Source organism: Dipodomys merriami, unplaced genomic scaffold (assembly GCF_024711535.1).
Source record: "Dipodomys merriami isolate MVZ:Mamm:240054 unplaced genomic scaffold, mDipMer1.0.p SCAF_542, whole genome shotgun sequence".
In the NCBI taxonomy this organism is placed as follows: Eukaryota; Metazoa; Chordata; class Mammalia; order Rodentia; family Heteromyidae; genus Dipodomys; species Dipodomys merriami.
Window position 1 is genome coordinate 249,578 of NW_027206116.1, and position 25,998 is coordinate 275,575.

The following is a 25,998-nucleotide window of genomic DNA, read 5'->3' on the forward strand; positions in this document are numbered from 1 at the left end:
TCACAGAACTGAAGAAAATCTCAGAATTGCAACACAAAGGAAAAGCCTTCTATTCACAATTCCACTTGCATATCCTTCCCTTGTATCTTACCCATTTCACTCTGTCCCTCCCTTCCTCGCCTGTTATGGTTTCTTCCACAAGCTGTTCTTTTATCTAAGAACCACTGCCAAGCCACAGTTTCCTGTGTTTTGTCTTATTATCCAGGGAAGAGAGTGGTGTCTGCTGGCCTGGTCTGAGACTCTGAGGAATAATTACTTCTGGACTGTTTGAGTCTATAAGGCTGGTTGAATTTCTCCAAGAAACAGCACAATTTTTTTGGTTGGTCATTGGGCTTGAACTCTGGGCTTGGGCACTGTCCCTCAGCTCTTCAGCTTAAGGCAAGCACTCTATCTACCACTTGAGCTACAGCGCCATTTCCAGTTTTCTAGTGGTTTTATTGGAGATAGGAGTCTCATGGTCTTTCCTGCCCAGGCTGGCTTTGAATCTGGATCCTCAGATCTCAGCCTCCTGAGTAGCTAGGATTACAGGTGTGAGCCACCGGCGCCCAGCAAGAACCATAATCTTGCTGGGCACCAGTACTTCATACCTGTAATCCCAGCTACTCAGAAGGCTGAAACTTGAAGATCATGGTATAAAGGCAGTGCAGGTAGGCAATCAGAGATTCTTATCTCCAATTAACCAGCAAAAAGCCAGATCTGGAGCTGTATCTCAAGTGGTAGAGAATCATCCTTGAGTAAAAAAGCCAATCAAGACTGTGAGACCCTTTGAGATCAAGCCCCAATACTGGAACAGACCAGACCTAGACTCACACACACACTTTCTTTCCTTCCTTTCTTTCTTTCTTTCTTTCTTCTTTCTTTCTTTCTTTCTCTCTTTCTTTCTTTCTTTCTCTCTCTCTCTGCACCTATCAAGAATCATATTCTGAACATAGAAATGAAGTTTAATATGTAAATTTACTCATCACCATTTGATGGAGGCAAATCCAGCATATGGATGAGAAATGGACTAAAGTGATCTGTCCTAGGTCGTATCTTTGGGGTAAAGGAGCAGGGACTTGAACCTAATTAGTCTGAATTCCAGTCTCTCATCTGTCTCCTGTCCTGTATTACACTTCTTTCTTGTTTTAAAAAAGTTCTTTCCTGGGGCTGGGAATGTGGCTCAGTGGTAGAGAGCTTACCTAGCATGCATGAAGCCCTGGGTTCAATTTCTCAGTACCACATACACAGAAAAAACTGAAAGTAGTGCTGTGGCTCAAGTTGTAGAGTGCTAGCCTTGAGTAAAAGAAGCTCAGGGACAATGCCCAGGCATTGAGTTCAAGACCCAGGACTGGAAAAAAATTGCTTTTCTTTTTAAGTCAACTCTAGCTAGATACTAGCATAATGAAATATACCTATTATACATATATAGTGTGAATTTAGATAAATGTGAGCTTAGATAAATTTGTACATACCCTAAAAATTTGCTTCAATCCCAACCCAGGTAACTAACCACTGGCCTGCTTTCTATTAGGTTAGTTTTGACTTGTCCTAGGATTTCTTTATATTCTTTTATTTATTTTGCTCTAAGGCTTGAACTCAGGGCCTTATGCTTATTCTTCTTGCTTGCTCAAGACTGGTGCTGACTTTTGATGCTTAATTGGCATTTCTTGGAACTTTTGGCCTGGGCTGGATTTGAGCAGCTGTCATTGGAATCTCAACCTCCTAAACAGCTTAGATTAAAGGTATGAGCCACTGGCATTTGGTTTATAATTTCTTTCTTTCTTTCTCTTTCCCTTCCTCCCCTCCCTCCCTCCCTCCCTCCCTCTCCTCTCCTCCCTCCCTCCACCCTCCCTATCTTCCTCCTTCCCTTCTTTCCTTCCTTCCTTCCTTCCTTCCTTCCTTCCTTCCTTCCTTCTTTCCTTCCTTCCTTCCTTCCTTCCTTCCTTCCTTCCTTCCTTCCTTCCTTCCTTCCTTCCTTCCTTCCTTCCTTCCTTCCTTCCTTCCTTCCTTTCTGTAGGTCACAGGACTTGAACTCAGGGCCTGGGCACTATCCCTGTCTCTCTGTGCTGAAGGCTAGTGTTCTACCACTTGAGCCACAGCGCCACTTTCAGCCTTTTCTGAGTAGTTTATTGGAGATAAGAGTCTCTTGGACTTTTTTGTCTAAGCTGGCTTCCAATTGAGATCCTCATATCTCAACCTCCTGAGTAGCTAGGATTACAGGTGTGAGCTACCAGCACTCAGCTTATAGTTCCTTATTAATAACATAATGTAATATCAACACATCTGGGCTTTTTTCCTTAGCATAGCCTTTGAGATCTTCACTTTTCAATCATGCATAGTAGAATGCTTTTTTCTTCTTTTTTAATCACATAGTAGTCTGCTGTGCCCATTTACCACAATTTGCTTATTCATTTATCATTTGTCTTTTTTTTTTTTAATTTTGTTTTTGGGCCTGGTTGTGGGCCCTGAACTCTGGGCCTGGGCGCTGTCCCTCAGCTCTTCAGCTCAAGGCTAGCGCTCTACCACCTGAGCCACAGTGCTACTTCCGGCTTTTTTCTTTTTGCTTATATGGTGCTGAGGAATCGAACCCAGGGCCTCATACATGCAAGGCAAGTGCTCTACCACTGAGCCACCTTCCCAGTCCCTATCATTTGTCTTAATAAGCATTTGTGTGGTTTTCAGTTTTGAAATGTTATGAAAAGTGCTGCTAGAAACATTTGTCTATACTTTGGACTGCCTTGCATTTTCTAGGCAGGTGTAGCCTGCACAAACATTTATATTTGTGTTAATATGTATTTTCTATGAATGAAATTTTGAGTTGTATGCAAAATAGGTAACAAAGAAATTGCCCCTAGTTTTTCTAAGTGGCCCCATTCTATCCAACACTGTTGTTGCAGATTCAGTTGTTGTACATCCTCACCAACACTTAGTATTGTCTTGTTTGAAATAGTTAGCTTTTACGCAAAAAATTCAGGTTATTCATAGTGGTTCTTGTTATGATTTTAACTTACACTTCCCTGAATATAAATAAATCTTTCAACTGGGGTCTTTTTCAAATTGTCTTTGTTATTAGATGCCTTTGCTAATTTGGAATTAACTTAATCTCTAAAACTACCAAGATTCCAAAAGGGATTGAATTAAAGATACATATTTTGGAAAAATTGATGTTACTAATTTTCTAGTCTATGAACATTATATATATATACTGTAGTTTCTCTCAGAAGTGTTCGGTTTATTTTATTAAATTTATCCTTAAGTAGTTCAACTTTTTAGATATCTTTTTTTTTTTGCCAGTCATGGTGCCTGAACCCTGGGCCTGGGCACTGTCCCTCAGCTCTTCAGCTCAAGGCTAGTGCTCTACCACTTGAGCCACAGCACTACTTCCAGCTTTTTCTGCTTATATGGTGCTGAGGAATCGAACCCAGGGCCTCATGCATACAAGGCAAGCATTCTACCACTGAGCCACCTTCCCAGCCCCTTTTTAGATATCTTTATGAATGATATTGTAATTGCTTCTCCAAAAGGTTGTTGCTACTTTGTTTTGAGGTTGAAGAGTTCTTATCATAAATGGATATTGAATATTGTCAAATACTTTTCCTATATCTACTGAAACATACCATATCCTGTTGATAAGGTAAATTACATTAATTGGTTTTAGCAATATAAACCAAGTTTATATTCTAGGAAGAAGCCCCACTGTCCTTTAAAAATATTCCTAGCGAGCAAGGCACTGGTGTCTCACATCTCTAATCCTAGCTACCCAGGAGGCTGAGATCTGAGGATCATGGTTCAAAGCCAGCCTAGGAAGGAGAGTCTATGAGACTCTTATCTCCAATTAACCACCAGAAAACCAGAAGTGACACTGTGGCTCCAAGTGCTAGAGCTAGCCTTGAGTGAAAGAGCTCACCAACAATGCCCATGTCTTAAGTTCAAGCTCCGCAACGGACAAAAAAAAAAAATTCCTAGAGCCTGGCATTGGTGCCTCAGCCTTAATCCTAGTTACTCAGGAGGCTGAGATCTGAGAATCACAGTTCAAAATCATCTGAAGCACACATGTCCACAAGCTCCTTTTCTCCAAATAACCAGCAAGAGGGAAATATGACTCCACGGTAGAACTTCAGCTTGAGAGAAAAAGCCAATAAGAGTACAAGGGCTAGCTAATGTTTATTTTGCTTATTTCAGACAAGCAGCTTTCATTGATGTTTGCCTATATACCTAGGTTTTTTATTTTATGCTATTGGATATCATGTTTCTTTTTTCTTTTTTTTCTTTCTTTTGTTTTTTGTTGGTCATGGGCTTGAACTCTGGGCCTGGGAGCTGTCTCTGTGCACTTCGGCCCAAGGCAAGCGCTCTACCTCTTGAGCCACAGCACCACTTCCGGTTTTCTAGTGATTTATGGATAAGAGTCTCATGGACTTTCCTGCCCCGGCTGGCTTTGAACTAAGAGCCTCAGATCTCAGCCTCCTGCGTAGCTAGGATTACAGGTGTGAGCCACCAGGACCCAGCACTTTGTTTCTTTTAATCTGTGTATTTTAGATTTTAGATTTAATTTCCTCATAATTTTCTATCTTTTTTTTTTTTGTGGTACTTGGGTGTGAATTTGCTAGACAGGAATTCTACTACTTAAACCATGATTCCCACTTTTTTGCTCTAACTACTTTTGAGATGTGGTCTTAATTTGTGCTCAGGCCAGTGTGTCTCTTAATCCTCTTATTTACACATCCTGCTGTAGTTGCCATGACAGGTGCATTACCACCATACCCAACCTTTTCTGTTGAGATAGGGTCTCGAGAACTATTTTGCTTAGCCTTGCCTGGAACCTCTATCCCCCTGATCTTAGCCTCCCAAGTAGCTAGGATTACAGGTGTGAACCACTGCATCTGACTTCCTTTTTCTAGCTCTTTAAGGTAAAAACTAAAGCCACCAATCTCATTGTTTGCTCATTGACTTAAAGTTTGTTTTCCTGCTTGCTCTTTCATAGCCAGGGTCATGTTAAATGCTTTCTCCATTGTTTATATATTTTATTATTTTGTAACTTCTGGTCTCCTGTAATAGAGTATGTTTTGTTTTGTGCTGATCCTTGGGCTGAACTCAGAGCCTGGGTGCTTTTGTTGAGTTTTTGTGCTCTAGGTTAACACTCCACCATTTGAGCCACAGCTGCACAACTGTCTTTTTGGTGGCTAATTAGAAACAAGAGTCAGATGGACTTTGCTGTCTGTGTTTGGTTCTGAATCATGATCCTTGTATTTCAGCCTCCTGCTTAGCTAGGATTACAGGTGTGAGCCACCAGTGCCCACCGTGCCACTTCTAGTTTTCTGTGGTTTATTAGAGGTAAGAGTCTCATGGACGCCGGGCGCCAGTGGCTCACGCCTGTAATCCTAGCTTCTCAGGAGGCTGAGATCTGAGGATCGCGGTTCAAAGCCAGCCTGGGCAGGAGAGACCGTGAGACTCCTATCTCCAATAAACCACTAGAAAACCAGAAGTGGCGCTGTAGCTCAAGTGGTAGAGCGCTCGCCTTGAGCTAAAGAGCTGAGGGACAGCGCCCAGACCCAGAGTTCAAGCCCCACAACCGCCAAAAGAAAAAAGAAAAAAAGAGTCTCACGGACTCTTTACTGCCTGGGCTGGCTTTGAACCACGATCCTCAGAGCTCAGCCTCCTGAGTAGCTAGGATTACAGGCGTGAGCCACCAGCACCCGGCTTGGAATTTGTTTTAATAACTTAAATAGAGCCATATCTTTTCATGTTGCACAAATGTGGACATAAGGTTGTATACATTCTGATCATTTAATAAGTTATTAATATAGCAGCACTTTTGTGAGTTCCCAACCCTAGATATGGATGCAAACAATAGGGGTCATGGATGCAAGAGCCATTGAGTTTAAGATTTCTAATCAATCATCACAAGCCAATTCAGCCAGCATCTCTCCTAGGGAAGGGTCTTCTAGGGATGGACACTCTCCTCCATCATTCATCCTGTTCCTCATCTTGTATATTTTCTTTTTTTGTACTTACATTATATTATAACATTAAAAGGTAGTGTGTGGGTCTGTCTTTCTTACAGTAGTCTTAGTTTTTGAGAAAGGGGCTCTGTTTTCTTCCTTGATGTCAAGCACAATGCCTTACATATAAAATCATTCAGTAAATGTTTGTGGGGAGAATGAGAGAACAAAGGCTTTTCTCTACCTCTGGAGTCTAGTGAAACATTTGGAACATATGTAGCCGTCTGTGTGCTCCCTCGTGCTGTATTTCAGAGAATAAACATGCAGGCCTATTGTGTGTTTTTTTTTTTTCAAATGCATTGGAAATGGAAAAAATGTCCAGCATGTGTTGTGAGTTACCGCTCTTGCTCAGAGAAGGGTCCGGAATCAATCAACATTTAGGACCTGGCCCGCAAGTGGATGGCCCCACCGCTCTCAGCCTTCAGCCTTTCGCTTGTCTCCAGAGAAAAGAATCTCTAGCGGATAGAACTGGTTCAAGCCAAGCTCGCCTCTCTTGCCTTTGTTCTTCAGGATGACAATGGCTTCACAACGTAAGAGGGCCTGCAGCTCCTGTCTTTTCAGAAATGCTGGATTCAGAGCTCTTACACAACAGAAACTCCAGCCAGATCAATTTGTTCCCCCTCCCCAGGCTATTATCACAGTGCCCTTGCCAAAGCTCTCCACACGTCTTCATAATCTTACATGTTTAGTTCTCCAAGCACTCCCCACCCTGTTATCTCGTCTAATCGTCACCACAGCTGTCAAGTCCAGAGGGCCCCAAATGGAGGAGAGGCAGGCAGCCCTGCAGCCAGCAGCCCCAACTCAGGTCCTGCACTGCTGCTGACTGCTGGGCAGCAATGGGCACATGTCTTCACTTCCCTGAGCCTCGGTTTTCTTATTTGTGCAATGCGGATAGTAGTATTTACTTGGAAGGTTTCTTAAAGGTATAATCATTTAGCAGTACTAGGAACCTGGCAGGTGCTTGCTTTTTACATGATAGACAATAACATTTTTTTTTTTTTGTGTTCTGTAGTGTTCTAAGTATTTGGGGCTCCTGTAAGCCCCAATCCAGGTAAGATCGAATGAAGTGTAGTGAATGAAATAACAGAGTGTCAATGGACAGCATCTTATGCTCTCAATCACCTATCTCCAGCATAACAAGGGTAGGAGAAACTTAAAAAATAAAACCTATCATCCAGGTGTGGTGATGCATACCTGTAATCTCAGCTATTTGGAAGATGAAGGTCAGAGGATTACAGTCTGAAGTCAGAGACCCTCTCTGAAAAACACAAAAATCACAAGCAAGGGACTGGAGGCATAACTCAAGTGTTCCCTTACTTATTTAGCAAGTGTGATGCCCTAAGTCCAGTCCCCAGCACTGGTCCCACAATATAAAGGAATAAAAATAAAATTAAAAACTACCAGCTGGGTTCCTGTGGCCCAGTCCTATAATCCTAGCTATTCAGGAGGCTGAGATCTGAGACTCATGTTTCAAAAAAATTCTGGGCAGACATTTCCAAGAAAGTATAACTACTGAGCAAAAAGAAGTGCAGTTGTGGCTCAAGCGATAGAGCACACTAGCCTTGAGTGAAAAAGCTAAGCAAGAGTATGAGGTTCTAAATTCAAGTACTGCCACAAAAAAAGAAGGTATTTAAAACTATCAAAGAACAAAGGCCCTAAAACCCTTGAACAAAGAGGTTCTATAATTTAAACGTGGCAGGAGAACAAATATCTGCTTGGGAACTGGTGACCTTGTACTTAGAAAGTGGTCACTTTGGGGAGTTTGGTTGCTAGGAATATAATTTAACAAAAATTGAACCAGCACCTATACTGGGCTGGATAAAAGTTTAAAGAGGTAAGCGACTAGATCAGTAACGAGAACAAAGGTTTGCTCTTCAGCAGGGCTGCAAAGATATGAAAGATACCCAGGGTGAAGCTACACTGCCTGGAACATCAGGAAAGACTCTGTAAGAGCATGGAAGGGACTTTCCTCCCCTAGTATAACACTTACTCACCCAGCCCTGATGAGGTTCATGACCATCAATGTGTTGTGCTTAGTGTTTGCAGGCAGAAAGACGTGAGAATCCACACTGTGTGGATGAGCTGTACAGTCTGCAATAAGTTGGCTCAGTGCTTGTGTTCATGCACCTTGAAGCACAGATGCTAACAATACAAATTTGGGATACTGAAGGATCAACATTGACTTTTCCAGCTTCTTCATTTAGGCAACTTCCGTCACCTGAGAGGACAGAAGTTAGATTAATATAAACATGTTTTCCTAGGAAATCAGCTGTAAACAAAGGGATGTGTGTGTGTGTACTGGGTTGAACTATAGGCCTTGTTTGTTTGTGTCTTAGCTTAAGGTTAGCACTTAACCCTTAAGCCAACCTCCACCTCCAGGGATTTTTTTTTAATTTTAATTTTAATTTTTTTATTTTTTTGTGGTTAATTGGAGAGAGAAGGGTCTTATGCACTTTCCTATCCAAGCTGACTTTGAACTACAATCTTTAGAATCTAGCCTCCAGAGTAGCTAGGATTACACATGTGAGCCATTTGTGCCTGGCATATATCAAGCTTTGATGCTTAGAAATTCTAGGCTTGCTATTCCTGCAACCCAACATTAGACATACCCATGAGGCCCAGGCAGTGATTGAGATCGTAAGTCCCCTTCTAGGGGCAGCTGTGTTCCAGTAAGCTCCCTGAGCAAGCAGACCAGAACACAGGCAGATCAGAGGACCACCATGTGGCTGAGCCAGGCATGTCTGATTTACTCCTCCCAATTAACCAATGGGATGAGCCACTCTCTCCAGGGCAAATGAGTGAACAAAATGCTGAGAACTTGACTTCATTGGAGATCCTTCATTCCACACAGAAACATGAAGCCTCAGGGAGGAGGCTTACCTCATCACCAATAGTCAGGAGTTGTGAGGATTGACTAGTAGGCAACATGTTTATCACACTAAGCACAGTGGCTGGCACTTTAGAAGCTTCTAGAGCAGCAGATTAGCAGGACTCTGTACTATATATTGTCCTTCATCCTTTTATTAACATATGCACAAACAATGCAAAACTATAAATCTTGGCTGCTAAGAAAAACAGTGTATGACAAAGTCTTCAGGGGACCTTGTTCAGCTGTTCTGTTCACAAGGAATCTGGGTAAGGTTCTTCTTAGCCTAGAACTCCCTTTTGGAAAGCAATGCCTTAAACTGAAATATCAACACACCTTTATACCATTACATCCTGTCTTCATTTGGAAATTATCTTTTAGCTTGAAAGTAGGGGGTCCTAACCCCCTTATTTCCCCAAACTCTACTCCACCCATATTCAGAAGCTGCAAATCTCAGGATGTATAAAGTACTACATCCTGGAACGAGTAGTTCTCTAGGGAAAATCATTTTGGTAAAAATGGTAGGATTCTGGGAATAGTATGGTAGGTAGAGGTGGGTAGCAATGGGAGAAGGAATAGGAGACAAGGATGGGGCCTTGTATGCTTCTATCCACAAATGCATCTGACCTAAAAGTCAGCAAGAAAATTCAATGTCAATCATGTGACATGATTCCCCAGCCCAGGTGATGAATAGATTTTACTTTTAGCAGTACTAGAGTTTGAAACTCAGAGCCTCATACTTGTTAGGTTGCACTGCTTGAGCCACACCCTTACTAAGTCTAATTTTATTTTATCGTTAAGATGTTGTACAGAGGGGTTTCATTTACATGAGTAAGGCAATGAGTACATTACTTGTTGATCATTGATACCCTTTTCCTTCCTTGTTGTTGTCCCACTATCCCTGCCCCCACTCCCCACCTCCCATACTCCTACCACCACCACCACCCCCCTGCCCAAAGTTGTAAAGTTTGTTTCCAATATACTGTCCTGTGGGTATCCTTGTTGCAATGGGTCAGCCAGTGTCCTTGTTTCAGCATTTTGTTATTCCCCTTCCCCTCCCCAGATTAGATGTATGTATATACAAGATACAAGGTATCAAAATCAAATACAATGACAACAGGAGATATGCCATAGGGAAGGAACATACAAAGGAAACAACAACAAAAAATAAAATCACATGGTACATTTAAAACAATAGCAATAAAGACCTCTTGTGTCTTGGGGTTCATTTCACTTAGCATCATCTTATATGGTCATTTGTACATGGTTTTTGAGCTTTTCAGCTCATCTGATAAGATTATCCTATATGTATACTAATTATTGCAAATAAGGGAAACCATGGAATCTAAATTTCTTTGGGACTGGGTAACTTCAATTAATATTTTTTCCAAGTCTTTACATTTCCTAACAAATGAGGTGAAAGACAATTTATTTATTTTTTTTTATTTTTTATTTTTTTGTCTGTCGTGGGGCTTAAACTCTGGGCCTGGGCGCTGTCCCTCAGCTCTTCAGCTCAAGGCTAACACTGCACCACTTGAGCCACACAGCACCACTTCTGGCGTTTTTCTGCTTATGTGATGCTAAGGAATCAAACCTAGGGCCTCATGCATGCAAAGCAAGCACTCTACCACTGAGCCACCTTCCCAGCCCTAAAGACAACTATTTTAATACACAAAGGGAGCAAGAGCAAGGGGATCTCATGACACCATGACCTCTACTTATTGGTATAAATTGAATCCTATTCAAAAATAAGTTGAGGTTTATTATTGTTATTGTTATGTTTTTTTAAAGTGCTCTATAGAATTACTATAGTATAAAGTAAATGGAAAATTATTCTCTGAGTGCAGGAGAGGAACCATAACCTTTAAAAATGTATTATTGCAGGTGAAAGAAAAATCTTTTCTTTTTAAAATTGCAAGTCTTGGGGTTTAAACTTGAGTAGGCAGTGTTTTACCCTTGAGCCACACCTCCAGTACAGTGTTGGAAAATCTGATGTTAGCCATGGAGGCAAGTACCTTTAGAGGCAAATTTCTATGTTTAGGTGTCTTCACAGTGGTACTTTCTTTTTGTTTCAGCTAAAACTCTGGATAAACTTACAGAGCACAGCCAAGGTCACTGAGTTACTCTGACTCATTCTTTTAGGTGAACTATAGCAAACTTGTCTCATTTTAAATCTGAGCATGTCCAGAATTGTGCCCACTATCTTTGCTTTTTGTTTTTTTGTTTTTTTTTCTTTTTTTCTTTTTTTTGCTTATTAAATCCGGTCATGGGGCCTGAACTCTGGGCCTGGGCGCTGTCCCTCAGCTCTTCAGCTCAAGGCTAGCACTCTACCACTTGAGCCACAGCACCACTTCCCGGCTTTTTTCTTTTTGCTTATGTGTTGCTGAGGAATTGAACCCAGGGCCTCAGGCATGCAAGGCAAGCACTCTACCACTGAGCCAACTTCCCAGCCCATGCTTTTGCTTTTTTTTGGTGGTCGTGGGGCTTGAACTCTGGGCCTGGGTGCTGTCCCTTAGCTGTTCAGCTCAGGGCTAGTGCTCTACCACTTGAGCCACAGCACCACTTCTGGCTTTTTCTTTATGTGGTGCTTAGGAATTGAACTCAGGGCCTCATGCATGTGAGGCAAGCACTCTATCACTGAGCTACCTTCCCAGCCCTATCTTTGCTTTTGAACTTTACTTTTGAAATACTTTTTTTTTTTTGTCAGTCATGTGGCTTGAACTCTGGGCCTGGGTGCTGTCCCTCAGCTCTTCAGCTCAAGGTGAGCACTACAGTGCCACTTCCTGAACTTTACTTTTGAATACTTATACTGAGCATGACCAGAAAGGTACCCACCCCTATACATACCCGTCCTTTGTTTGAGGGGAAAGTCTTACTTTGTAAGAAACTCTGATGCTTTCCTTATTCACTGCTGGTGGTAAATCTTTCACCATTCTTTGTTTTGCTTGAGCTCATTGGCTTTACACTCACCAAAATGAGAACCTATGGAACTTAGTCATAGTGGCCTTCTGACAAAAGACAAATGCTCCTTGGACAAAAAATAGCATGGGGTACATAAGCCATTTCCTAAAGCAGGACTAATATTAATGTCAATGGTCAACATGATTACATAGATAAATATGAAAACTTAAGGGCAACAAAATATTCCATAGGAATTTATGTAGAGAAAGCACAAAATAATAGATTACCAACAAAGCAACCGAATTTCTCTTTGACAATATTGAATAATTAAAAATCAGAGCAATGTTTGCATAATTTTGAAGGAATATAAAGAGGAACAAAGAATTGGTCAGCAACCAAATGAGAGATGGGTCTTAATATAATAATTCATTTGGACATGATGGCATAAGCCTATAATCTTAGCATTTGGGAAATAGAGGCAAGAGAATTATAGGCTATAGACCAAGATTTGTCTCAAACCAACCAACAAAGTTGTAATAGACTAGAATAGGTGATGAGTGCTCAAAATAGGTGACAAGGTGAACAAAAAAAAGGAATCAGTTAGGCTCCTGCCAGAAAAGAGAATCCATCCATGTATCTAGGTATTTCAAACAGAAGGAAATTTAATATAGGCTATTTGTTACTTAGGGGACTGTAGTCCTGAGGACATGGATCATTTACTTATATTTTTATTTATGGTGTTGGGAATCAAACCAGGGCCTCAAGCATGCTAAGCAAGTACTCTACCTTTGAACCCCCTCTCTAGCTCACCTGGATCTCAAAACATATGTAAAAATACAGATTCAGACTCAGCAAGTTTGACCTGGGAGCCTGAGATTCAGCATTTTAAGATGTTCCCAGATAAAGCCAAAGCCACTGGTTCCAGAAGTACTTTTTGAATGGTCAGGAAGTAGGGGAAGTTGAGGAAATCCAAGATTAGCAATAGCAGGAAGTCACAACTTTCCTTAGGGCTGCTGGAACACAGGGAAAAGATGTTGTTTTGGTGGACTGAATGGTAACTAGCAACAGCTTCCTGATGGGGGTGAGGCCTGAGGCGGGAGGGGCCTTCTGACTGGATCTGGAATGTCAGTGCACACACTCAACAGCTGCTGTAGACCTCTGCTGCAGGCAGGGCTCCAGAAAGTGAAATATCCCATCTTCTCTCTTCCTCCCAGCTTGTGATCCTCAGGCTACCACAGTAGTCTAATCTACCTCCCTAAGGCACTGTGAAGACTCCCTGGCTCTCAGCCCTCCCTCTGGCTCACTCTTGAGGTTTTTATTCCATGAATATAACAAACAATTATACTCGGTCACAACTTATATCCTCAACATTTTTTTCTATCAGAAGTAACCAAAAGGGCTTTGTAGAAAGAGGATCCACTCTCTTAGAAAGTGCTGGAGAGGCCAGGCGCCAGTGGTTCACATCTGTAATCCTAGCTACTCAGGAGGCTGAGATCTGAAGATCATGGTTCAAAGCCAGCTGGGGCAGGAAAGCTGTGAAACTCTTATCTCCAATTAACCACCTAAAAACTGGAAGTGGCGCTGTGGCCCAAAGTAGCAGAGGGCTAGCCTTTAGCAAAATAGCTCAGGGCCAGCACCCAGGCCCAGAGTTCTAGAAAGTGCTGGAGAGGGGGAGTAAATAGAGTGAGGAGGAAATAGAGTCTATATTAATAACCAATAGTTTTTTTTTTAGTGTGATTGGACTATGTTTTTTTTTGTTTTGTTTTGTTTTGTTTTTTGTTTTTGTCGGCTGTGGGGCTTGAACTCTGGGCCTGGGCGCTGTCCCTCAGCTCTTCAGCTCAAGGCGAGCGCTCAACCACTTGAGCTACAGCACCACTTCCAGTTTTCTGGTTGTTTATTGGAGATCGGAGTCTCACGGTCTCTCCTGCCCGGGCTGGCTTTGAACCGAGATCCTCAGTAGCTAGGATTACAGGTGTGAGCCACCAGCGCCTGGCTGTGATTGGACTATGTAGCTCCTGTCTTTCATTGCCTTGGACCAAGTTCTCTCCTACTTCAAGGCCTACCATGGAATGCTTTTCTGATTTGTGGCTGTGTGACTCCTGTTGATCTTAGATCTTAGCTTAAATATCTCTTTTTATTGTTAATATAAAGGTGATGTACAGAGGGGGTACAGTTATGTAAATCAGGTAATGAGTACATTTGAAGAATGTCTCCTCTTATTCCCAGTTTTTCTCTCTCATTCCCACCTACAAGTTGCACAGTTCATTTTCAACGTAGCGAAAACGCTGCCTTTGTTCACCCTTTGTACCCCTGTTTCTGTGTTAAATGTCTTACAAATAGAAAGTTCCCCAAGGACCCCAGGCTAAGAAAGATCTATCTGAAATAATTATTGACTCTTTTCTTTGTTATTCCTGGTACTTACAACACATGAAACCATGCATGTGCTCATGTGGTTAGCGTCTATATGTCCCTCTTAACTAGGCCATAAATTCCACAAGAATGAAAATCTTGACTACTTCAAGTACTATATTTCCTCCTATGCCTGGAAAGCTTGATTAATGAATGGATGAATCCTCTAGCTCATTAGTTAAGACAAAGGCAGATTGTGTGTTTGAAGGACATAGTCTTGGTTTTAATAATGAATGTGGTTATCCTCTTGACAAATGGAAGACACTTCACTTGATAATGACCTGAAACATCAGGATATTATTCTAAACATTTCTTTCTTTTTTTTTTTAAGGTTTTTTTTTGTCTCGTGTGTGTGTGTGTGTGTGTGTGTGTGTTTGTGTGTGTGTGTGCGCGCGCGTGCGCACGTCCACACACGCGCTTGCGCTTGAATTCAGAGCCTGAGCATTGTCCCTGAGCTCTCAACCACTTTGAGCCACAGTGCTACTTCCAGTTTTCTGGTGATTAATTGGAGATAAGAGTCTCACAGTTTTCCTGCCCAGGTTGGCTTTGAGACAGCATCCTCAGATCTCAGCTTCTTGAGTAGCTAGGATTACAGGTGTGAGCCCCCAGTGCCAGGTCATATATAACAAGCTTTAAGTTTAATTTAGTAAGTATTTGTTTCCTTTTTCTAACCCAAAGGAAAAAGAAGACCTTGACTGAATAGCAGAAAGTCTTCGAGGAAGGTTCAGATCTGGATGACAGGTAAGCACAGTAGGCATGTAGACATGCAGCAGCCCCCAAGGCATCTGGTGTGGTGTTTGTATATCTCCCACTGCAGAACTGGGGATGGGGGGGGCAGTTTGTAAGAAGTTGAGTCTGATTTGGAGTCATAAGAAAGTCTGGCAGGTTGTGATTCTGGTGGTCATGAGCTGAATTGTAAAATGTCTGAAATTTTCTGAGATGGTTATTAGACGTAATCATTATTGAAAATGAAGGCTTATAAGCATATAATTGCATTGAAAACAAAGGTATCCAATGTCCCAAGTTGATTATTTCTGAATCATCACATTTTACTGTTATCTGTGCTCTTGAGTTGTGCTTGTCTGTTGAACCTGAATGGTGGAACTAGCACCTACTGGCCATCTCTTGTCACTCCATGTTCAGTGATGTGATGGACATTTTGAATAGTCTAGAATGGAATGATTCCACCATGGAAACTGGCAACTGCAACACTCCCCCCCCCCCCCAACCTTCCTGAAAGCTGGTTATTAAATATTTGTCAGCATACCACTGGTTTAATCCCTGGATGAAGGGCAAAGTTCAGAGAGTTATGTCAAAAGCCTAAGGAGGGGACAGAGAGGGCGGACTGTGCTTTCTACCCTCAGTTGTCTGAGATAGCCCCTTTGCTATAGGTGGCTGAGGGCTGGAGTTGGAAACTTTTGGCACAGTCCTCTTTTGGTTTTAAAAAAGGAAAGGAATTGGGTGTGGTGGTTCACACTTCTGTGCTTGAGGCTAGTGAGGACAAATTCAGAGATACTAGCTCAGTCAATAAAAAAGCTGGGCGTGGTGGCATGTGCCTGTCTTCCCAGCTGTGTGGGAAGGGCAAGGAAGAGGACGGAGTGGTCTAGACCTTCCTGGGAAATAAGTGAAATCCAATTTGAAAAATTACAAAAGCAAAAAGGACTGGGGGTATGGCTGAAGTGGTAGGATATCTTCCTAGCAAACGCAAATCCTGGAGTTCAAACCCCAGTACTCCCTTCTCCCCCCCAAAAAAGGTGTGTGTGTGTGTGTGTGTGTGTGTGCGTGTGTGTGTGTGTGTGTGCGTGTGTGTGTGTGTGTGTGTGTGTGTGTGTGTGTGTGTGTGTGTGTGTTGCTGGTGAAAATGTAACCATGAAATAAAAACTTTTACGGAATAGGTCTCTTGAGTATATAATAAGTAGCTGCAGAAGCGGGTGGGATTATTTTTCCTTTTAGACCTAATTAAACTTGGAAGTGGCATGTAAGTTTGATATATGTTCATAAATTTCACAGTTGTCCCACCTGGCTACTGCCCACTTACTGCCTTGTCCATGGCTGTGGAAAATTACAGGCTGCTTGGGAAAGATTTGGAGTGTTTTTGGCTCTTGTATTTGGAAGAGGGTCTGGGATGTTGTGTAAAAAAGTTGGCCAGCCTGCTATGCTTTCCTGGCACATTTTTATCTGCTAGAAGGTCTTATTTTAATTAATTACAAAGTTGTATGTACTTATTGCAAAACCCCAGACTACAAGTAGGTTACAGAGATACAGAGACAACACCCTGTAAGTAAATTAATACAATGTTTTGGGATTTTTCTACCTATATGCATATAACACACAAAGATGAGAGTTAAATGAGAACATCTACAAACTTTTTGTTCACTTTAAAAACCTGCAACATGTGAAAATATATGCAGAAGATGCCATGAAAAGATGGCATCTTTTTTTAGTAAATTTTAATAAATTATAACTAAATGAACACCGGTGCCATCTCTACTGAGGTAGAGACAGCAAACTGCAGCTTAGATCTGTGCCCTTCATAATCATAGCACTTCTTGATATTCAGTGGGAAACCTTCATTAAATCGTTTTTTGTTTGTTTGTTTTTTTGTCGGTCGTGGGGCCTTGGGCACTGGCACTCTACCACTTGAGCCACAGTACTACTTCTGGCTTTTTCTGTTTATGTGGTGCTGAGAAACCCAGGGCCTCATGCATGCTAGGCAAGCACTCTACCACTGAGCCACCTTCCCAGCCCTCATTAAATAGTTTTAACTATTTTGAACTTTATAATAGACAGACACCAAGTTAATGCATTTTTGCATCACTTTTCCTTTTATTTATTCTTTTTTTTTTTGGTCGGTTGTAGGGCTTGAACTCTGGGCTGGGCTTGGGCCCTGTCCCTGCGCTCTTCAGCTCAAGGCGAGTGCTCTACAGCTTGAGCCATAGCGCCACTTCCGGTTTTCTAGTGGTTTTATTGGAGATAAGAGTCTCACGGACTTTCCTGCCTGGGCTGGCTTTGAACTGTGATACTCAGATCTCAGCCTCCTGAGTAGCTAGGATTACAGGCGTGAGCTGCTGGCGCCCGGCCTTTTATTTATTTTTATTAATGAGGTTCATCTTACTATAAGTAGCTGTAGTTCATTTTTATTGATATATAGTAATCCATTGCAGGGATACAAATCACTTTGCTTATTCGTTGGCTGCCAAGTATCAATGGACATGCGATTTTTCTAGTTTTTTTTTGATATTATTTATAATGCTATTTTAAATGTTTCACATTTTCTAATATAAGTGTGTAAAATTGTCCTATGATGAAAATTGAAGAATACTGAGTTTTATAACTTAGTAATATGACCTATGTCTTGATAATTGGGATCCTTATTAATCTTTATGTATGTATGTATATTTGTGTGCATGCATATATAAGCATATATATGTGTATCTATACACATGTATATATAAAAAATTTCTTTTGAACTTGTGATCTTTGCCTCTGCCTGCCAAGTGCTAGGATTACAGGTGTGTGCATTTACACTTTATTAATTTCCCTTGAGAATGTATTTTCGTTTTGTGAGTATCTTGCATATTTTATGTAATATTTATTTCTGGTTTCTACTTATAAAAGCTATTTTTGTTTATAAAAACAATATAAAATATATTGTCCTTGTATTCAACATTTTGTTCAAACATACTCTAGTAATTTATTTACAATTTTAACAATTCTGCATATATCATCATAGCATCAGTGAGCATTATCTGTTCTGCTTATTTGTTTGCCATTGTGTATAGTCTGGGATTCCTGCTGTGACACTTGAATAGAGGTGACACCAGTGGGCAATTCTCTCTCGGTCTGCTATGGTGCTCCCCTAAAGGCCCATGTTGATTCCCAGGTGGCATTATAAGGAGGTAGTGGAGTTAAGTGGTCATTGAGGGTGTCTTCAAGGGGGATTGTGGAACGTTAGTCTCTTCCTTTTCTGCTTTGCTTCTTGGCTCATGAAGTGAACAATTTTCTCTGCCACATGCTCCTCCATGATGTTCTGCACTACACAGGAGCCAAAAGCAACAGGGCCACTGGACCTTGAACAGGGACCTCCAGAACTAGAAGGTCAAATAAGCCTATTCCCTTTATCACTTAATGGCCTCAGGCATTTCATTAGAGTGATGGTCAACTCAAAAGGTACATGTCCAATCCCCAAGATAGTATTCCATAGGTCAAATATAAGGATAGTATTTTCTATTAAGCTTTTGTCTTCCTAGTTAATAAGACTCTTAATTTCCTGGGGTTCAAAACCAAGCACACGAATAACTAGCTGGGTGATCTTTAGCAAGTCTCCTGACCAATCTGTGTGTTAATGTCCTCATCAGACTTAAAGAATACCCTCTATTTGATCTCATGATGGACAGTTGGAACATAGATTAAGTCCCAAGGCATCAAGTGAGAGAAGTAAGCCCAGGCCAGCAAGAGTGAGAGTGAGAAGCAATGTGAGGTGGGGAAGGCGGTGGGGAGGGGATGCAGGACACTGCCTTGCTTGCACTGGCCACTGTCTCATGACTGGCTATGAAGACATCACCTGTTGCTCAGCAGTGAGTCACTCAGCCACATATGATGACTCTGGAAAGGCTGCACAGCCATCCTGGCCTGGCCTGGGCAGTCAGAGGGAGGCGGCGGAACAGCCTTAGCACATCTCCTGCCTATGACTGACTAGTCATCACTTGCCCCTGGGATTTCTCTTTCCCTCACTTCTTGGCTGTATCCTCAGGCTGTCAAGAGAAGCAGTGAACAGCTAGCCCTGTATTCTCCCAGGCGCACTTCATCTGAGTGTGATGGGTGAAGAAGGGTCAGAAGCTTCAGGTAAGAAAGAGCCAATCAGCCAGGAGCAGCAGGACTGCGTGTGCCGAGGCTGCCGTAAGGAAGAACAATGGCTGCATTTGGGGGACAGGTGAGGGCAGGAGCTGCCTAAGAGATCACTTTAGGAGATTAAGTATGCACCACTTAGATTTAATCGTAGATAAATTAGATCCTTAGAACTGTCCCACACGGAACAGGCTTTCTATACTATTAGCTAATGATCAATTTATAACCTTTTTTTTTTTTCTCCTATAGACACCAAACTTGATGAAATGCTTAGAGAAATCTTCCCTACTCAGCTATTATAAAAATAGAATCCATCTGGATTTTATTTGGGTATAAGCAGTGAAGTCAGAATCATACTTTATGTTTTTCCAAATGACGTGGCACCAGTCCAAACACCACATTTTAAAATCTCTTGTATTTTTCCTTTTGCTTTGAAATTTGATTTGTTATATATTAAGTTTGCATATTTACTTGCTAATTTATTAAGTTTCCTGTTCCATTGACAAGTCTGTAAATTCTATTATACTGTTGTAAGGATCATGGCTGTGTGATAAACAAGCAATAGAGAGGACTTACTGCCATGTTATGTTCCTCTTTTCTCCAAAGGGTTTTCCTGGTTGGTTTCATATTTATCATTTTTAGATGAAGTTAAAAATTACTTCCTAAAGTTCTTTGTCCTAAAAAATGTTCTATTGGGATTTTGGTTACAAATACATTATTTATGGTTTAGGTTGTAAAAATGTATACTATTGAAATATAATTTTTAAAATAGTTTTCCTATTCAAGATTTAGTATTTATTAGTAGAAGTTTATAATTTCTTGTAAGTACCAAACATTCTGTGCTTTATTATTTCTGGAAAATTTACAACTTTCTTTAGTTGTGGATTGTTACCTTCTATCTTTATTTTGATCTGCTATTAGTTGTGTATCTGGAATTCTCTTTCATTTTCTTTTTTCTTTCTTTCTTTTTTTTTTTTTTTTTTTTTTTTTGGGTCCGGTTGTGGGGCCTGAACTCTGGGCCTGGGCGCTGTCCCTCAGCTCTTCAGCTCAAGGCTAGCGCTCTACCACTTGAGCCACAGTGCCACTTCCATTTTTTTTCTGAGTGGTTTATTGGAGATAAGAGTCTCACAGACTTTCCTGCTCAGGCTGGCTTTGAACCACAGTCCTCAGATCTCAGCCTTCTGAGTAGCTAGGATTATATGCGTGAGCCACTAGTTCCCAGCTGCATTTATTTTTATATATGTTATAAAAACCCACAATTGTTACTGATTGTTTAGAGAATTAGTTACTGTTATGGACATTATTAACAAAGTAAGTCTCATATGGTTATTTCCAGTGAACTTCCTTTTTTTGTCCATCATGGGGCTTGAATTCAGGACCTGGGTTCTGTCCCTGAGTTCTTTTTGCTCAAGGCTAGTGCTCTATCACTTTGAATCACAGCTCCACTTGGGGTTTTCTGGTGGTTAACTGGAGATGAGTCTCACAAGCCGGGCGCCGGTGGCTCACGCCTGTAATCCTAGCTACTGAGGAGGCTGAAATCTGAGGATCACAGTTCAAAGCCAGCCCAGGCAGAAAAGTCTGTGAGACTCTTATCTCCAATAAACCACTTGAAAACTAGAAATAGCGTTGTGGCTCAAGTGGTAGAACGCTCGCCTTGAGCTAAAGAGCTGAGGGACAGCGCCCAGACCCAGAGTTCAAGCCCCACAACCACCAAAAGAAAAAAGAAAAAAAGAGTCTCACAGACTTTCCTGACCAGGCTTGGTTTGAATTGCGATCCTTAGATCTTGGCTTTCTAAGTAGCTGGGATTGTAGGCGTAAGCCACTAGTGCTAGCTTCAGCTTTCTCTGTGTAGATCCATATTTCAATCTGACATCTCTTGGCTTCTGCCTGTTAATCATTCTTTTTTTTTTTTGCCAGTCATGGGGCCTGAACTCTGGGCTTGGGCGCTGTCCCTCAGCTCTTCAGCTGAAGCCTAGCACTCTACCACTTGAGCCACAGCGCCACTACTGGCTTTTTCTGCTTATACGGGGCTGAGGAATTGAACCTAGGGCCTCATGTGTGCACTCTACCACTGAGCCACCTTCCCAGCCATGTTAATCATTCTTAGAGTGTGGATTTGCTCATGATGAGCTCTTTCTACTTTAGGATATCTGAGAAACTCAATTTCACCTTCATTTAAAAAATACTTTATTAGTAGTATGAAGGTGTTGTACAGAGGAATTACGATTACATGAGTCAGGCCATGAGTGTATTTCCTTTTGGACAGTGTCTTCTATTCCTAGACCCTCCCTTCTGTCTGCACACATGAGTTGTATAGTTCATGTTCATTAATGTCCAGTGAGCTCTACTGCTGCACTTTTTCATCCTTTTCCCCTTGAGCTCTATGCTCCCACACTCTTGAAGATATCCATGTGACTACACCCATACCTAAGGTAAAGAAGACAGAATCATCAAAAATTAAAATCTAAAAAGGAAACAAAGTCTTTTGTTTCCATATTTTAAAGTTCATTTCAGTATGTGTATTATTTTATATAAATATGAAGAGGCACTTAGGCATTGCACCTTTGTCATACCCTCTCCTTTTGGTCTCACTGTGTGTGAGTATCTAGAATCCTGTATAATGTGTCATACCTCAGTGCATTTTAGACTCAACTTCCACATATCAGGGAGAACAAGTGCTGTTTGTCTCTCTCTGAATTTGGATTAGCTCACTTAAAAAGATTTGTTCTAGTTTCATCTCTTTCCTGGCAAATTACATTATTCTTTCTAATGGCTGTATAAAATTCCATTGTATATAGGTACCACAATTTTTGGATCTATTCATCTATTTTGGGGTATCTGGACTGTTTCCGTATCTTGGCTATTGTGAATAGCATGGCAGTGAACATAGATATGTAGGTGTCTTTATCATGTTCTTGCTCATGATATTAAGGGTAGATGCCTAGGAGTGGTATGACTGGGTTGTAGGGAAGGTCTATGTTTAGATTTTTGAGGAACCTCCAGACTGCTTTCCAGAGTGGTTATATTAGTTTACATTCCCACCAGCAGTGCAGTAAGGTTCCTTTTCCCTCATATCCCCAGCATTTTTTGTTCAAGTTCACAATGTTGGCCAGTCTTAATGGGATGAGATGGAATCTGAGTTGCTTTGCATTTCCTTTATGAGCAGGGATGATGAGCATTTCTCATGTATTTCTTTGTTATTCTTACCTCTTCTTCTGAGAAGTCTCTCCTTAGCTCCTTTGCCCATTTATTGATTGGTTAATATTAGGTTTGGGAGGGGTTAGTTTCTTTTCACCTTAATTTTTTTTTTTTTGGGGGGTCCGGTCGTGGGGCCTGAACTCTGGGACTGGGCACTGTCCCTCAGCTCTTCAGCTCAAGGCTAGAGCTCTACCACTGGAGCCACAGCGCCACTTCCGGCTTTTTCTGTTTATGTGGTGCTGAGGAATCGAACCCAGGGCCTCATGCTTGCAAGGCATGGACTGTACCGCTGAGCTACCTTCCCAGCCTCACCTTAATTTTTGAAATACATCTTTGATGGATGTAGAAATGCTAATGATGTGCTTTTTTTGGTTTTGCTTTTGAACAATATCATCTGTTGTCTTCTTACTTAAACAGTCCCTAGTGTGTTATCTACAGTCTCCCATGACACACTGAAGTGTGTTCTTTTAAAATGATATTTAGGGCTGGGAAGGTGGCTCAGTGGTAGAGTGCTTGCCCTGCGTGCCTGAGGCCCTGGGTTCGATTCCCCAGCACCACATAAGAAAAAAAGCCGGAAGTGGCACTGTGGCTCAAGTGGTAGAGTGCTAGCCTTGAGCTGAAGAGCTGAGGGACAGCACCCAGGCCCAGAGTTCAGGCCCCATGACCGGACCCCCCCCCCCAAAAAAAATAAACAAACGATATTTGAACTTTAAGATTAAAATACTTCAAATTCCTTTCTTTATCATCACTGGTTTTTGGACAATTTAATTATGGGCTATAGACAGGAATGATAGTGCATGCCTGCTTGTAATCCCAGCTACTTGGGAGAAAGAGGCAGGAGAATCTCAAGTTTAATGTCAAACTAGGAAAGTTAATGAGATCCTGTCTTAGAAACAAAATACTAACCGAAGGGTGGGGATATGGCCCAAGTGGTAGAGTTCTTGTCTAGCATGTATGAAACTCTGATTCCACTCCCAGTATCATAAATGGAATTATAAATTTTTTTTTTTGTTGTTGTTTTTTTTTGGGTCCAGTAGTGGGGCCTGAACTCTGGGCCTGGGCGCTTTCCCTCAGCTCTTCAGCTCAAGGCTAGCACTCTATCACTTGAGCCACAGCGCCACTTCCGGCTTTTTTCTTTTTGCTTATGTGGTGCTGAGGAATCGAACCCAGGGCCTCATGCGTGAAAGGCAAGCGCTCTACCACTGAGCCACCTTCCCAGCCCAGAATTATAAATGTTTTAATGCCTTTATTTGCTAGTAGTTAATCCCTCAGAAGATTATATTAAATGCCCAGCTATATAGAATTCTCTCTTGAAATGAGCTCACAAAATAATTGTTTCAGACACTGGCTATCTTTGGTGCTTTCAGATCATATGAAGACTGTAAATTCAGTGTCCAAACCTAGTCAACATGGCCAAAATCTTGAGATGTCCCTTTTTTACAGTCTTGAGTCTAAGACTGATAGACATCTCACAGTCCTTGCAGGCTGATGGGCTGCCTCTTATTTTTAAATTTTTATTGTTGTTATTGCCCGAAAGGTGCCAAGCTTCATGTCAGCGTTTCTGCTCCAACCTGAAGCATCACATGAGCTCACGGTCTCACATGTAGAAATCCTCATTTGTATGGCTATGGAGCTAACATTTCTTTTCACTAGGAACTTTGGAGTTCATTTTTATTTTCAGATTTATCTTCATTTCTAAAAGGTGGGGATTTTCCTCATAGTATTTGTTATTTAATAATGTTTGCATTTAATTGCATATTCATTTATTTTTGTCCTGGTACTGGGGCTTGAACTCAGTCTCTTACTCTCACTTGACGTGTGTGTGTGTGTGTGTGTGTGTGTGTGTGTGTGTGTGTGTGTGTGTGTGTGTGTGTGTGTGTGTGTGTGTGTGTGTGTGTGTGTGTGTGTGTGTGTGTGTGTGTGTGTGTGTGTGTGTGTGTGTGTGTGTGTGTGTGTGTGTGTGTGTGTGTGTGTGTGTGTGTGTGTGTCCGTCTGTCCGTCCGTCCGTCCATCCTGGGGTTTGAATTCAGGGCCTGGGCATTGTTCCTGAGCTTCTTTTGCTCAAGGCTGGCACTCTGTCACTTTAGTCATTGCTCTATTTTTGTTTTGGTGGTTAATTGGAGATGAGACTCATGAACTTTCTTTCATGGTCTGGCTTAAACTGTGTTCCTTAGACCATATGTATGTATGTATGCATATGTGTACATATATATATTTAATTTGAATACATTCAAAATATATAACATGAAAATAAAATTTATACATTTTTATATTTATACATTTCTATTTTATATTAAAACAATCAATTCAGGGTTCTACAACCAGAATATAAAAGAGCTGATTTTTTTTTTTTTTTTTGGTCAGTCTTGGGGCTTGAACTCAGGGTCTGGGTACTGTCCTTGAGCTATGCAAGGCTAGCACTCTACCACTTTGAGCCACAGCTCCATTTCTGGTTTTCTAGTGGTTAATGGAGATCAGAATCTCTTGGGCTTTAGGATTATAAATGTGAGCCACCAGTGACTGGTTTTTTTTAGTTCAACCAGAAAATTATTTTAAAATTATCTTTAAATAGTTGTACAAGTGGTTTTCATTCAACATGTCATCATTGCTATCATTCTCCTCCTCTCAGAGATCTGATTTTAGTTGGATCTATCTGATTTGGAAGTCCTATTCTTTCCATTGATCTACACTGCCTCCTTCAGGTATATAAGCCTCATATGATGATGATGATGATGATGATGATGATGATGATGATGATGATGATGATGATGATGATGATGATGATGATGATGACAATTTATTTGTATACGCTAATTCTGGAGCTTAAACTTAGGGCCTGGGCACTGTCTTAAGCTTTTTTTCTCAAGGCTGGCACTCTACATTTGAGCCATAACTCAACTTACGGGTTTTTGGTGGGTAGTTAGAGGTAAGAGCCTCATGGACTTTTCTTCCCAGCCTGGCTTTGAACAGCAATCCTCAGATGTCAGCTAGCCTCCTAAGCAGGATTACAATTGTGGACTGCCAGTGCCCAGCTCACATAGAAATTTTGAGAGAAAGAGGGAAATACGAATGAGTTCTTGTTGAAGAAACCTTTTTGTTTTTTTCTCTAGTGGGAATTGAATCTAGGGGCTCAAACATTCTAGACAGGCTTAAATGAACTTCTTGTACTTAAACTTTTATTTTTTAGTAGTACCATGATCTCTCTCTCTCTCTCTCTCTCTCTCTCTCTCTCTCTCTCTCTCTCTCTCTCTCTCTCTCTCTCTCTCCTCTCCTCTCTCTCTCTCTCTCTCTCTCTCTCTCTCTCTCTCTCTCTCTCTCTCTCTCTCTCTCTCTCTCTCTCTCATACACACAGCCAAACAGTGTTTGTAGTGGTAAGGACTTAGGCTGAGTGTGCTTCATGTCTGTCTGCTGTGGGAATCAGGTAAATGGCAGCCAGGAAAATTTTGGTTCTTTTTAAAATTTTATTTTATTTTTATTATCAAGGTGATATACAAAGAGGTTACAGTTACATAAATAAGGTAATAAGTACGCTTCTTTTTCTTTTTCTTTTCTTTTTTGTCGGTCATGGGGCCTGAACTCTGGGCTTGGGCGCTGTCCCTCAGCTCTTCAGGTCAAGGCTAGCACTCTACCACTTGAATCACAGTGCCACTTCTAGTTTTTCTGCTTATGTGCTGCTGAGAAATTGAACCCAGGGCCTCATGCATGCAAAGCAAGCACTCTACCACTAAGCCACCTTCCCAATCCTCCAATAACATTAAAGGCAACATGCTTATTGGAAAATCACTAGATGATCCAGTC

General features: G+C 41.4%; 1 long non-coding RNA gene across 2 annotated transcripts in view; it reads left to right on the top strand.

Annotated features, from left to right (window-relative positions):
* LOC138811636 (uncharacterized) overlaps nt 1-25,998 on the top strand; it is a 189,083-nt gene that overhangs the window by 47,246 nt on the left and 115,839 nt on the right. For both annotated transcript variants that reach the window (XR_011367461.1, XR_011367462.1), the window contains exon 2: nt 14,833-14,895. This is a non-coding gene — a long non-coding RNA (uncharacterized lncRNA). The remainder of the gene's footprint in view (nt 1-14,832; nt 14,896-25,998) is intronic.